The sequence below is a fragment of the Mastigoproctus giganteus genome, chromosome 7 (genome assembly GCF_048544385.1).
Source record: "Mastigoproctus giganteus isolate SK-2022 chromosome 7, ASM4854438v1, whole genome shotgun sequence".
Taxonomy (NCBI): domain Eukaryota; kingdom Metazoa; phylum Arthropoda; class Arachnida; order Uropygi; family Thelyphonidae; genus Mastigoproctus; species Mastigoproctus giganteus.
The window spans coordinates 82,347,811-82,361,714 of record NC_143581.1 but is presented as its reverse complement, the minus strand read 5'-3'; the positions used below and the strand labels follow the sequence as shown (position 1 = coordinate 82,361,714).

The following is a 13,904-nucleotide window of genomic DNA, read 5'->3' as shown; positions in this document are numbered from 1 at the left end:
TCATGGTGGATCAGATACATTTAGTGCAACTGTCCGCTGCACTAAATGTGCGAAAAAGTATCTGTTGAATGAACTACAAAGGTATGTTCGTCAGCATATCCATTGCCCTAGCGAATAATAGCAGGACTTTATTTATTTAAAAGATGTTGAAGAACTCGTTAATCAATGATTTCTTTTTGAATTTTTGTACAAGTTGTTAAAAACTGATAGAGAAATCTTAATGAATTTGCAATTTTTCCTTTAAAAATCCCCATATCTTGAGCAGTATTTTCTTTCTTCATACAGTAAATGTATTGATCGAATCCCTCTCTCTCTCTCTCTTGGTTCAACAAATTTATATTTGCAGGTTTACAAAGCACCTCCGTAGCCGAGTGGTCAGGAACAGGAGTGCAGTAGAACGCGCTCTTTGAGCAGACTGGGGTTCAAGCCCCTGACTGCTAAATACGGTCGATGGACCATAATCTGCCACGCCGGTCCACACTGGACCAGCGTGGCAGATTACGGTCCATTTTCCAACAACATGAATCTTTGAGGAGGTTTCCATCCTTCAGTGGATTGATAATAGCTGCAGTTTATAGTTATATCATCCTAAAGGTAATTTACCACAACAGTATACATGTGGAGCAATATGGCCTTAGTCGCTGATGCTTCTAAATCTCAACAACAAAGGTTATTTATGGGATTTTTTAAGTTAAAAGGAATACTTAGATACCGAATAAAATATATAAAAAGAAACAGTGATCAAAAATTAAATTTATGATAGAATTGTTGTGATTTTGAGCAAATAATAGAAATGTGATATAGGCAGGAATGAATCTACATATCCACTTGTTGATATCTACTCTTTTCCATGAATTAAGCGTTCAAAATCATAGCTATTCAAGATTAAACTATAATTCGTGCGAATGCGTGTGTTATAATTGAATACTGAAATAAAACCTTCTAAAAGTTTTTTAGCTCATCAAGAATGGCTTGATGCAAGATGGGGAAGGAAGGAAGGGTGTTAAAAATACATACCATAAATTCGTGCTCCAGATATGATCAAAACTGCAAGTAGTTTCTAGTGGCTTAGACCCTGGATGCTAACCATCAATCCAACCTGCTGGCAGTTTTACACATTTATATTTTAATTATAATTCAGTTGATGTTTTCTTGACGCCCTGTGTGATTTTCTGACCTATCCCTGTTATACTGCTGCTAGCAAGCAATCATCAAGCATTAGTTACTGTCACTTACATGTATGGGCGCGGTTCTGCATGCATTTGCTTGGGTGTACAGTATTTGCAAATCCGAATATGGCTGTCTGTGGTGACAGTCTTCTCGTGCATTGCTCTGTTTTTTTCAGCAAACCCCCCGCTGATACTCAACACCCGGTAACCAGCTAGTGACGCTTTTCGTGCTCGTGTTAAACGTGCGTGACGTTTTAACTTTCCTGAAACAGAAGACGCGTGTTGATTAAGTTGTAATGATGAGTCGACCTCATGAGTTATGGTGTTACAGAATCTTGTATGGACACAGGAATATGCTGCAGCGCCTCCTATCGTGGAGGATTGTACATTGAAAGTGTTTAGCTAATAAATAAAATGCAAACTAGACAGTTGTGTGCGTTTTTCATTAAGTTTAGAGCATTAAGGTGAGCTTTTCAAAACGTTTGAGAATTAGCTGAAATTGCTAATGACCATAAAATCCGTTTTAATCCTCTTCATTTCCAATAAGGGTTTATCTTCTATTCTACATTACTGCAGCCAAGCCCTCCTTGTTTTCTGAACGTTAATAATCTTCGGTTTACCTTGTTCTGCCAGGGACTACAAGCAACTGCTGAAACCACAGAAGTGTTTCAAACTTTACTAGTATATCTTCAAGAGGCAAGCAACCAGAACTCAGGTGGGGGATTCATTTATACTCGATTTTGCTGCTTTAATGTGTAATATAACAAGTACATTGAAATCAATGATTCTTGTAGACCTTTAATCAAACTTGGGGCTTCCTCAGTCAAGATTCTACCAACCTGGATCCCTGAAAGCTCTACAACAATTGAAAGCTATGTTTTTATTTATTTATCAACTTCTATAATGCGATGGATTTTTCTAAGTGATTCTTAACGTTTCCATAAGAACGTCATATGTTTCGTTGGCAGATTGACAGCAATTCTCAACCGTTATAAGAGATATATTAGAAAGGAGGTTTTTTGCAGATGTTCCAAAAGAAACATTAATGAATGTTCTTGAAACAATTCCTCCAGCATTACTGTAGCTTAAGAATATAAACTACTCCATAATAGAATAAAGACTATACAAGAATCTGTTTTTCAGTCTTCTTTCCTCTTTAGAATTTCATCTATTTTCGTCATACTTCATTTAGATAGGTCTTGTAATCGTATTTATTGTGACACGTTCAGTGTTTAACTTTGTAAGATATATTTGTTACAAATTTAAATAAGAATAATTGTTTTTTGCTAAAAGTAAGGTTAAAGTTTGAAGAACGCTAGATTTAGTAATGGACAGTTTTAAGCGTGAGAATTAAGACTAGTAGTAAAGGGGTAAACAAGTAATTCAAATAATACGAGAGAGAGCAAAAGGGACAGCAGGACTAGGTAAAGGGGTGCCATTTGAGAACGGGCGGAAGGGGTTGCTTAAGGAAGAACAATAGGACGTGAAACGGGTTTATACGAAGCGCCTCCTTTGATCTATGACACCGTTAAAACCAAAACAGGAAATGAGTGGTCGTCCAGTGTTCGCATCAAAATAAAACGGCGTAAGGCTGACTGATATTTGGGTGTTCGGATACAATTAGAGAGAAAGGTGTGAGTGTTTTTGGAGGTTGCCAGTGGACATGAAAGAGTCATGCTGCCTGTGAGAAAAAAATAAGAAAGTTCTAGAAAAGGGTAGGTTTGTGCGCTGGGGAGACAGCTTGGAAGAATTGTGTTGGCAAATGGAAAGGAATGGAGATTTGGGCAGAGGATGGGGATTGGTTGGGGTCCTTGGAGGAGGCGTGCCGGACTTGAAGGGAAGAGTGAAGTTCGGGGAGAGAAAAATTGAGAGAGGGAGCATTTTGTGTCTGACCTCTGTGTGGTGTGGTCTAAGGGGAGAGGGTCGTGACTTGCGGGTTGAAATAGAGGTAGGAGAGTTTGGTAATGTAGGCCCTTGTGAAGAGTCTGAAGGAAACCTCGCGAAGGAACAGGTCATGGGTTCTAGTGCCGGCCGCAGAGAATGAGCCAAGTATGTACTCCTGTGAATGTATCGTCTACACAAGAAGGTGTATCATGTAAAGAGTGCCTCAGAAATGAAAGCATGCCTGTCAGTCTCGAAGGAAAACCGGAGTGCCCAAGGATCTGAAGTAAGCCTGTCAGCCACGTAGGAAACCTGAGCACAAGGACATTGGAAGTAGCGGCGAAGTCGGAATGTAAGTCTGTTCCTTGTTTCTTTATTGAATCCTGAACTCAAGGACTCGTAACCTAGGTGATAGTCCTTGTAAAGGAAAGGAACGTTCCTGTTGTTAATGATTATGAATAAATGTAAGGGTGGTTCAGGAGTAGTAAAGGGAAAGTAATAATATAAAGGAAGAAGCAAAGAAATTATATTTATAGGGGTAGTACTGTAAGGATAGGTTAATCTATGTCATTAAATTAGGCCAAGTGCCAAACAAGGTAACATATCAGATGAGGTGCAAAGAGAAATAAATTTTATTAATAGATAAACCTCGTGAGTAAAGAGGGATGACTAAGGTGATAACTAGGGTGGCTAGGATATTAATTAAGGCAGAATGGGTGACCTGTAAGGAATGTTATTGAGATAACAGGGTACCAGATGTAATACGTTTTATGTGTGAGAGGCTAAAACAAATATTCTGAAGGAGTAATAAGAGCTGAAGTAGATATTATTGATGTAAGAGAAGGACAGAAAAACAAATTGGTAAGGTAAGAGAATGATTGAGTAATCATTGTGCAGTCAATTTTATGTCAAATGCAACTGATACAAACTGATGTTTATAATTCGCATATTGAGAATAACTGAGGAGAGAGAGAGACAGTGTAGCGTATTGTAGCATGGTTTACATATGAAATTGGGATGCTTGTGTGTAATTATTTGTTTCTTTTATGTAAATGCTGTACTAATGTAAATGTTGTTGTAAGCTCATTAAAATTTTGTTAATTTTTATAAACAAAAACAACCGCTTTACACACAATAGAAATTGAAATTTTCTGAAAATTGTAGTCAGATTTGCGTATGTGGGGGTGTTCAGCGAATTGTAAATTTTTAGTTAAGTTAATAAGAGAATTCTAAAGATAAAAATATTATATAATAAAATACATTCCACCCCCCACAACTTCATGTCTTACTTCTGTTAGAAATCTGTCTGCGCTATAGCAAAAGCATGACACATTTTTAATATTTTTGTCGAACGCATCCTAGTTTTAAACAGGACTATTATTACCCCTGATGGGGTTTCCACTCCATGACGTGTACTGGTACTAAGTGCACAGGGTGGCTGTTGTTTCTGTTATTATTATTGGTCGAGGAACTCTCTGACTATCCTACAGGTGTTCAGGACTGCGACTTTCTGGAGTTCCTTGTAAGTGTTCTCTCGGAGACGTATTGTTGCTAGGCTGTTATGTAGATTCTTTGGCACCAATCCGGTGGTTGACACGACAATCGGAATGGTCGTTACTTGTTGCACATGCCACATCTCTCTGGTCTCCTGTCTTAGGTCGACGTAATGCCAGATAGTTTCCTTGTTGATTTTCTAGAGGTTAGACACGGTTTTGTCAACCAAATAGGTGGCCTTTTCCTTCTTATCGAAAAGGGTTATGTCCGGTCTGTTGTGTGGGATGTTCTTATCCATTATTATGGCTCCGTTCCACTACAGCCTTGTTGGTTTGGATCTCTAGTACGGCCCGGGGTTCATACTTGTAGTGCGGTAGACTTTCTTTGATCAACTGGTATTTCCTCGCTAGCTTCTGATGCATTATCCTGGCTACCTGGTCATGTCTACGAGTGTACCCTGTCTGGGTGATCACCTCGCATCCTTCGATGATATGTTCGATCGTTTCTGAGGACAGACAGCATCGTCGACGCGTGCCATCTGACACTCCGGGCTTCTTTGCAATGTATTTTCTACATTTCCTGGTGTTGATGGCGAGCATGAATCCTTCAATTTCAGGTAAGAGCGTTCCGTTCGTGAGCCACACATTGGAAGCCATTTTATCTACATTGTCTTGATGGAGGTCATTGTAGTGTCTACCATGGAGTGCTTTTTTATCCATCTTTCCACCTTCGTTTGTTCTATTTGAGCGGGAGGGGACTCCGTGCTTAGGTTGAGTGTGGGTACACCGCTTGTCTATCTTCCTTATGGCCTGATAAAGTGCTGCTGTGTTTTTCTGGAAGTAATCCTTCAGGTTAGCTATCGCTGTCTTCTGTTGCTCTCGATGAGGTCTATAATGCCCCTTCCTCTTTCTTCCTTTTTGCTTCTCTTCCTCCTTGATCATTTGACCCGTTCGCTCCTATTCCCCTTTCTTTCAGTGCACTGATATTTCTTGCGTCTACTAATTAATCCTGTCATGATACGCCAATTCAACGTTCGTCCGTTCTGCGGCCAATTGTCGCGCCTTTTCATACTCTGGGCACCGTTTATCACGTACCAAATGGCTTGCCTTGCGTCATGGAGACATACAGTTAGCTCAACATGGTTGCCTATGCGTACTATTACAGTTGCGGTAAGTATGCCCACTCTTGCCACAATGACTACATATCGGTTGACTGCGTCAGCAAGTTTTCGCAGTGTGGCCGAAGGATTGACAGTGCTAACAAATTGTGATTTAATGAAAAGCATTCGGCCTGTAAGCCATCAAGCATAGGAACGCCCAGCTATGATTCAATAGATATTTGCAGATGCGCTCAAACTCCTGATATCTAGTTTCTGCCCAATTTCGCCTTATTCGTGTTTATAAATCGTAATACCACTTCGCTGTCCATCTCCAATCTACTTATGTCCATATGACTCAAGTTCCTATCGTACAGTTCTCTAAAGAGTTCCTCCTTGTTTTATCCTTATCCACGTCATAAATAACTTTGGGTTCAGGGCGCTTCGGTTTCGAGAAAGTTACTCCTTATCACCGGATGGATTCTGTCATTACCGTATCTGTTCCACATCATATTCGCTCTCCAATACAATACAGTTCCTCTTTCTACTATCTGTCTTACCTTTCTTACTCTTACCTTTTTTAATATTCCCAATGCATGCCGAACATCTTTACTGGTCGAATTATCCTTAGCTTTGATAACAATGCAATGATTTTCAACAGGAGCCTTAATATTGGTCTGCACGAGTCCTGTCTTTTTCTCATCAGTCATTACTCCTGCAGAATCTGAATTCCTAACAATATCACTGTACAGCGTCTCCCTGATTCTGAGTACTCGTCTACATCACGGGAAGATGGGCCAGAGGTACTCTGGAGATCCATTCCAGGGAGGTGGAAAAAAATAAATTAAATAAATTGTTGATACCTGCTGATGTTTGATACTACCTTTATAAGAGTAATTCTTATATCGTCGTTCAGCAGACATTCAAGAAGCAGATGCTTCTATGTGTTGTAGACAATTCTAGCTGAAAAAGCATCTCGTTGAGGGAGCCGTGTCCAGTGACCAAGAAGGAGAATTCCAAGGTTAGTGACACTACGGACTTAGCGGTTTTTGTTGCAGTAAACGAGACCTCTTGAAGGAATTTTCTGGTGACGGCGCAGACTAACCAATCAAGTTGAGAGAGTCCTAGATCCTTAAAAAACTTTGCAGTTCAACAATGCGATCCTTTTTTTTATTTAGAGTTTGTCCTCTGTTAGTCGCCATTATTTATGAAAAAGTGCACATTTCAATCTATCTGTATGTGTTAGTGTGTCATATATAGAAGAAAAGACTCAACATAACACGCTATCTAATGGTAGATTACAACAAACTGCGAAATCTAGGCGGCCCTGAAAGTTCTCTTTCTTCTTCAGAAAGATCTCATAATATAACGCTGTCAATTAGAATCCCACACTTCAAAAGTGCTATGTGAATATATCTGTATGGTTCGTTCTTGTATGAAGTCTATGAACACAGTAAGTGTCATCAGCACCACCTTTATAAGATGCACTATATCCCGATTTGAAAGAGCCACCCCAATTCAAATTATGAAGCAACGATCCTGTCCAACTGACTCCTTACTTTAAAGCATACACAGTTGGAGAACGTTCCCTAATTGAAGAACGTTCTAACCATTAAACAATATTTCTATTATAATCGCTAGAGAAACACCAAATTCAACATAAAAATACGACAGCTATATTTTACCACTGGATTATGAGGTCTTATACTAATGGCGCGTATATACCCATCGATGATGAAAGAGTAATTTCAAAAATAATCCTCTGGAAAATATCACACATTACAAAGAAATAACAGCTAACTTCTCGTTCGGAGTATTTGAAGTGCAAGACCAAGGACAGTCATGGTGACTTAGCTCTTAGCTACGTACTTAATTCAGGCTTTTGCCAACTCATTAACGTATCTTTTAATGTCATGGCAGAATACCCATTGTGTGGACATCTACAAAATGAAAATCTTCCCAGAAATCACGCCCAACAGAGAGAGAGAGAGAGAGAGAGAGAGAGAGAGAGAGAGAGAGAGAGAGAGAGAGAGAGAGAGAGAGAGTGATGGGGTGGGGGTCGACGCTCTACCGTATTTCCTGTAAAGGTTACAGGATTCAAGGCCGGTATAGATAGTCTGAGATGCGGCGGGAATCGGTGGATATCTCGGCAATCTTTCTGGCTAAAGCAGCCTTTTCCGGGAAGTGTTTACTGAAGGTTTCCTGTATAAAGAAACAAAAACATTGTCTTCTTCTTTGTGAAGACTTCCCTCAAGGGTTTCTAACTATAACTTGCTCAGTTCTTAAAATTCACTCCCGCTTCACAAATCCTGGTACTTCTTTGGTGTCCAGATATTATTGTTGTCCATTATTCGTATCTAAGAAGTGAAACAAAAATACATCTCAAGGAAGTTCAGATGATAAAAAATATATATACGCAGCTGAAAATACACTTTGTCAAATTGGTAAATACAATTTCTTTCTTTCTTTCGGCAGAATTCCTTCCGTGTTTTTAGTTGGAAATATGTCTCAATTGCTCATTCAATGTTATACTGGAATGATCCCGCGAGCAGTAAACGATTATTTAATTTGGCACCTGGGAAACGTTTTTCCTGGCGCAGTAGAAACTTCAGTTATTATAAAGGTATTTTCTCAGTTTCAGTTGCGACTGGATTTCAACGTTTCAAGTACTTAAACGTGAGTGTTAGAATCCTAATCTCAGGCTAGGAAAAAAGAAATTCACCATACGCCAATCCTGAGTGTGATTTAAAAAAAAAAACATTTTTTGAGAGGTATAGATATGTATAGTATCATGTAAGATGGCACCCGAACGTCAATTCAACTCTGCCTTGGTACACCGTGATGAATACAGAATTCTAAAAAAGGCCAGAAATGTGTGTAATACTATGTTTGTGCAGTTTGCGTGTTGTTTGGTTGTTTCTGGTCATTTTGTCACCAGGGAGAGCACCACTTGGAAAGCCTGCACAGAGTCCATCTACACCATGAAGAAGTGGGCCACAACTGCGCCTAATACTGTGGCCAACCTCGACAGTTACGTACTGAATGTCCAAAGCGACTTTGGAACCATTCGAAAGAACCCTTTGCCAGTTCCAGTACACACAAAATCATTCCCTTTCACTCAAGAGACAGGGCAGCAAAATACGAAGAAAACAGCATAAAGGGAAAACAAAAAAAGTGGAGTACTATACAGGATACTGTTCGACCATGTCTTTATTCAGTGTGCCCAAAGTAGTCAACAAGGCATAAAAGTCTGCAGTTAAACAGGAGTAGTAACACATGAACACCAAAAACATGACCAACAAGGCAGGAACAAGTTCTAGATGTAACTCTGGTAATCTGGAGTGGTATCAGAAGTCATTAGTTAGTGGCGGTTAATATTACTGTACAGAGGAAGGATTGAGTTGGCAGAATCTTAATAAACAATGCAATATTTGTTCAAACCTTCTTAGCGTGTTCTTGAAAAACCAGCAATTTTTTTAATGAGGTTATCGGTTATCACGACGACAGAGGGAGCACAGATTTTATTTTCATTTATGATGTATTTTCAATTTGATTGCTTCCATTAACATGGAGGTTGAAAGTCTTCCTACGATTAAAAACAGTATTGAAGAAGATTTGAAAGGACTGTAAATTATTGAGAGAAAGATATGAGTTAAACAGATCTAAATTTGTCTCTGCACCCAGGAGACAAGTTTAGAACTGTTGCCTTAAGAGCCGATCTTAGGCCCTCGCAAATAGAGCATTCAAAAAGGACGTGAGGAGAGTCTCCAGGTAGTCCACATCTACAGGAGACCGTATTAGAAATTCTAAGTTGGTAAAGTTTTACGTTAAGTGAACCATGTCCAATTATAATTTAGGAGATAAACAGTGAAGGTGAAAACCATTTTCTGGTGGATAATGAACGTCGTGTATTTGGATTAGAACGAATTTTTTTGTTAATGGTTCCTTTTTCTGTAGTTTGGGGGTGGTGATTATTTGGTCTATTTGCGGTAATTACGGAATGTTGAGCAGCAGGGTGACGATATCTAAGTCTCATTTGGTGTCAAACATCGCGTTTAATTGAAAGGGATTGCATTTTCCTTTTGTATCATGATGATGGAAAGGTGTGTGTGGGGGGGGCGATGATAACAACACGTGATACATCCCACATGTATAGTGCGGGCAGATGGAAGTAGTGTTTTGGTCCTCTGAATGTTTCACTGGGATGTCCCAGGACCTCTGCTACGTGTACGAGGACATTTAACGCTGAAGCTCTATTGCACCATCAATCCCGACTAAGAGCACATAGTGGAGAAGTCATCCAGCGGGGTGATCCACCGTATCATTGGACCAGACAAATGCAGGAAATTGGTTTGCTAAACACCTTGAATACATCACTCTTTTTCAATGTCCCGAATTCCTTCCTCTTCGTATCGAATCCTAAACGCATCAAGGATCGATATCATATCACGGAAATACATGGGCACGGAGCTGAATGGTTAACGTGGGATTGCACTAGTACACGCTTTTTGTTGACTGTGGCGAGCCTACACTAAATAGTGGTATAAACTTATACGCTATGGTTGGCCTGGAGTATATGTAGAACATTTATTTATTTATCTGTGATTCCTGCCTGTAGCATTAAACCACCATCTCCAAAAGTGTTTTTCTCCGGTATAGGAGGATGCTGTCTAGTTCTCCGGTCCTCAAAATGCACATCTGCCCAGAACATGATGGAATGTGTATCTTGGCTATACATTAGCCAAGATACACCTTCCATCATGTGTATCTTGGCTATACATTAGCATGGCCTATTGCTCTTGATTACAGTCGGCATGCTGTCGGCACCACTTCAAACGAGCTCTTTTGTGTACAGGGGTCAAGGGAACACAGAACTGGTCGTCCTGCATTAAGACCCATCTCATGAAGTTTTCTATAAACAGTATGTTGAATACAGCTCGTGTAGATGAAACATGCTCTGAAGTAAGTCGTCATGCTGTGAAATCTCGTTACGTTTGGCAGATAGTACCTGATAATAGTAATCTTGTGTGACACAAGTACGGCCTTAGACAGTTCCTTCAGTAATGGTTGCCTGTTTTGAATTGGCTCCACAGTTTGCTTATAACAAGTGCTACTCACATCTAACTACTGGCCTCTTTGAGTTGACTTCGTCCTGCCTGCGTGCTACCTATTGCATTCCACCTCATCATCCAAATAGTGTTTTTGTTTGTGACATTTCCACAATGATGGTTATTTTGCAATGACTACTGCAAGACAGCCATTATTGGGATCGAGAAATTCTAAATACAGAGTTCCAAAAACAGTCTTCTTTTATCTGGTTACTGCATTTGTAGTGGTAACAAGCAGCGCGTTCTTTATTTAAGGAGTCAGACAGAGGGTTTTCGTATCTTAAATGAGGAATATTTGGTTTTATTTTTATTTGTACTGTACAGAAAGAAGCAATTAACTTCTGCCACTTTTTATTACCAACGTTGAAGATTCTCAAATTTAAATTTATAACTGCATTAATTAGCTATTTTTAAAATAATCCTGAATAATATTCTTCCATTTACGTTTTATAGTCCTTCCTCTAATCTTGCCATTGGCCTAGAACCTCTTTAGTAGGCAGTGAATGGAAAGGTCTTTTAGCCTGAAAATATAGACCACCGCCCCCAAGCGGTAGAAATCTCGTCTATCTCGTCCTGTTCTCGTTTGTGCTGAGCTTCCTACAGGCTCGCTTGATTTGTAGGCCGAGCATGCTAACTAAACGAGCTCCACGCCATCCACAAGCGTCCTCTATCAGCGCTGAGACCAGCTAACCTTGAGAGCTAGCCGCTTCAAGTTTTTGAAGGGGGGAATTACAATCGTTGCTTCCGCCTTTCGAAATCGGAATCGCTTATTACACTTGTGGTATCCTTGACCGGGCACTTGCTTTGCCGGAAAATGTACCCCCCCCACATCACCAGTGATTTCTTTCCCCTTCTCTCTTTGGACTTTAAGATTTTTAACCGAGTCCAGTGCTCTTACAGCATAGAAAAGGGGGGAGGGGAGATTAAAGACTATTCACAATGTCAATTCTTAAGGGGGTGGGAGATTGAAAGCTTATACAGCATATTCAGAAACGTAAAACTTTCAGAAATTAATTTATGATTGTTGAAGTGAGCGATAAATTGGTATATTAACCACGTAATTAGCAAATATCACTCTCGGAAAGGTCCAACAGCGTTGGACCTTATTTCCAGACCTATTAGTTTATATTCGTCCACCTTCATGGAAGCACAGACGTTCATAACTTCCGCGTTTAACTAGATTACAGCTCGTGTGCTGTTTAAAGTTGAATTAATCTATATTTGTTCCTTCTTGATTTAATGAACTTATTTTTTAATGATTTAAATAATAACGAAAAGTGCGTTGGTACCATTCACCCGCGCATCAACAGTGGGGGGCCACGGTGGACGACAGATTCGTTTATCTTTCGAACGCTCTGCTTCGTTAAGCAGTGGACAGGAGCCCGGAACGAACAGCACGCTGGCAAACCAGCCACCTGTTGATACAGGTCAACTCCACTTCTGACGCTAACTACAACCAACTCAAAACGCATGGCTTGCAGAAAACTCCCATCCGCTGCGCGGGTTGTCTGCGCGCTGGCGCTTGTGTCAAGACAAACACGTGCTCGTTTAGTGAACGGCAGCCCGTTAACGGAGCTAGTGGGTTTTTCGGTGTTTGATACAAACGCGTCACACAAGGATATATATTATTTCAAGTTCTGTTTTGTCCTTCAAGAAGCTATTGGAATAATACTCACTTTCTGTGGTGTTTAAAGTGATGTTCAATCTACCCTCAGTTAGCCAAAAGAATTGTTATTTTCCTTTTTGAATATCTGCACCGTACAAGACCGTAACGATCCCCCCTCCCCCCCTGGAGGCATTTCAACGTTACTTCAGGTATGTTCTCTTAATGTTTCTGGTTACTTAGCTCCATGATATAGCTTACCTTTCGTATAAAACTTAAGTTCGAGTGTTTAATTTTATTTTCAAAATGGCCACGGATGAAACATAGCTGTATATATTTACTTAAGTTGGCTGCATTAAAACCCGTGACTATTCCATCTAATCAAAAGGTTGCTGCTGTTTGAAAACTCCATTCAGATCTCTGAATTCGAAAACTATTTTTAGAAGAAAGGAAGGCTTAAGCTTGTTAGGACTGATAGTAAAAACTGCACTTTGCACACTAGCCTAGTTCATGATGTAAATGTTACGTGCTATCGAAGTTTGTATCCTCTGTTGCATATCTTTCTTACTTTACACTGTGCCATTATTTGCATAATGCAGAATTGTGCAGCTTATAGTTAAAAAGTCCTCTAATGCTAATAATTTATTTGATATATTCTTAAGACACAAAGCGGAACGATAATGAATACTAAATGTAGTTATTAAGTAGTTGTTTACAATTATTTACAGGGACATCAAACAGAAATATATTTATTTATAATGTCCTTGAAATTAGACCAATGGAAAAGCCTTATTCTTTATAATTAATACGGTGAGTTAATTTAAACAGAATACTAATATGAAGTTTGAGCAGAAGTTTAAAAGTCCATTTAGCGAAAGATAATTGTTTTTCTGTGAAATGATTCCTGTGCGCATTCAGCCATTGTTTTTATTGTTCTGTTTCTTAGTGTGGAATTATCAGTAATCGCAAAAGCTTGAAATAGATTCTTTAACAGGAGTCTATTAAAGCAGAGCGAAGCATTTTTAAAAAAGGAGTTCAGCGACTTGTTGGAAATATAAGGCATAATTTTAGTTAGTTTTAAAAAAAACTAATTACTTGTATAATTTAAAATGAAATTCTGTGTTTTGCTTGTATTCGGTTTTTGTACTTTTGCCACATTGTTGCTTCAAACTCTGTGACATTCAAATGATCAAAGAAGTGTTTATCGACTGTTATTTGTGTTTCTCTGCCTGGTAATAACTAAATAACCAAATATTTTTAATTAATAACAAAAATTACCGTGTCTTTTTTTTTCCCCCTCCAAAAATATAAGTTTAAATAGTTTTTTTTTAACCTAAGCTGGCAAAAAAAACAAATGATATTAAAGGTTTGAGCACTCCCGGAAAAGAAGACTCATTAAAGGAATTGAACAACAGTTACGTTGGTTTGTCAATTAAGTTGCGATTCATTTTCAGATGCTACGGTGTGCCCGATTAATAATCGATGTCATTTAGAGTACTAATTGACACCGTTAAATTAAATGTAGCTCAAATTGAATTCAAATTAATGCAGTG

At 39.1% G+C, this 13,904-nt stretch overlaps 1 protein-coding gene across 2 annotated transcripts in view; it reads left to right on the top strand.

The window, feature by feature from the left end:
• Positions 1-12,343: 12,343 nt before the first annotated feature.
• The window catches only part of LOC150083032 (uncharacterized), a 379,196-nt gene continuing 377,635 nt past the window's right edge, over positions 12,344-13,904 (top strand). For both annotated transcript variants that reach the window (XR_016547159.1, XM_090376987.1), the window contains exon 1: positions 12,344-12,563. The gene's annotated coding sequence lies outside the window, so the exon portion shown is untranslated. The remainder of the gene's footprint in view (positions 12,564-13,904) is intronic.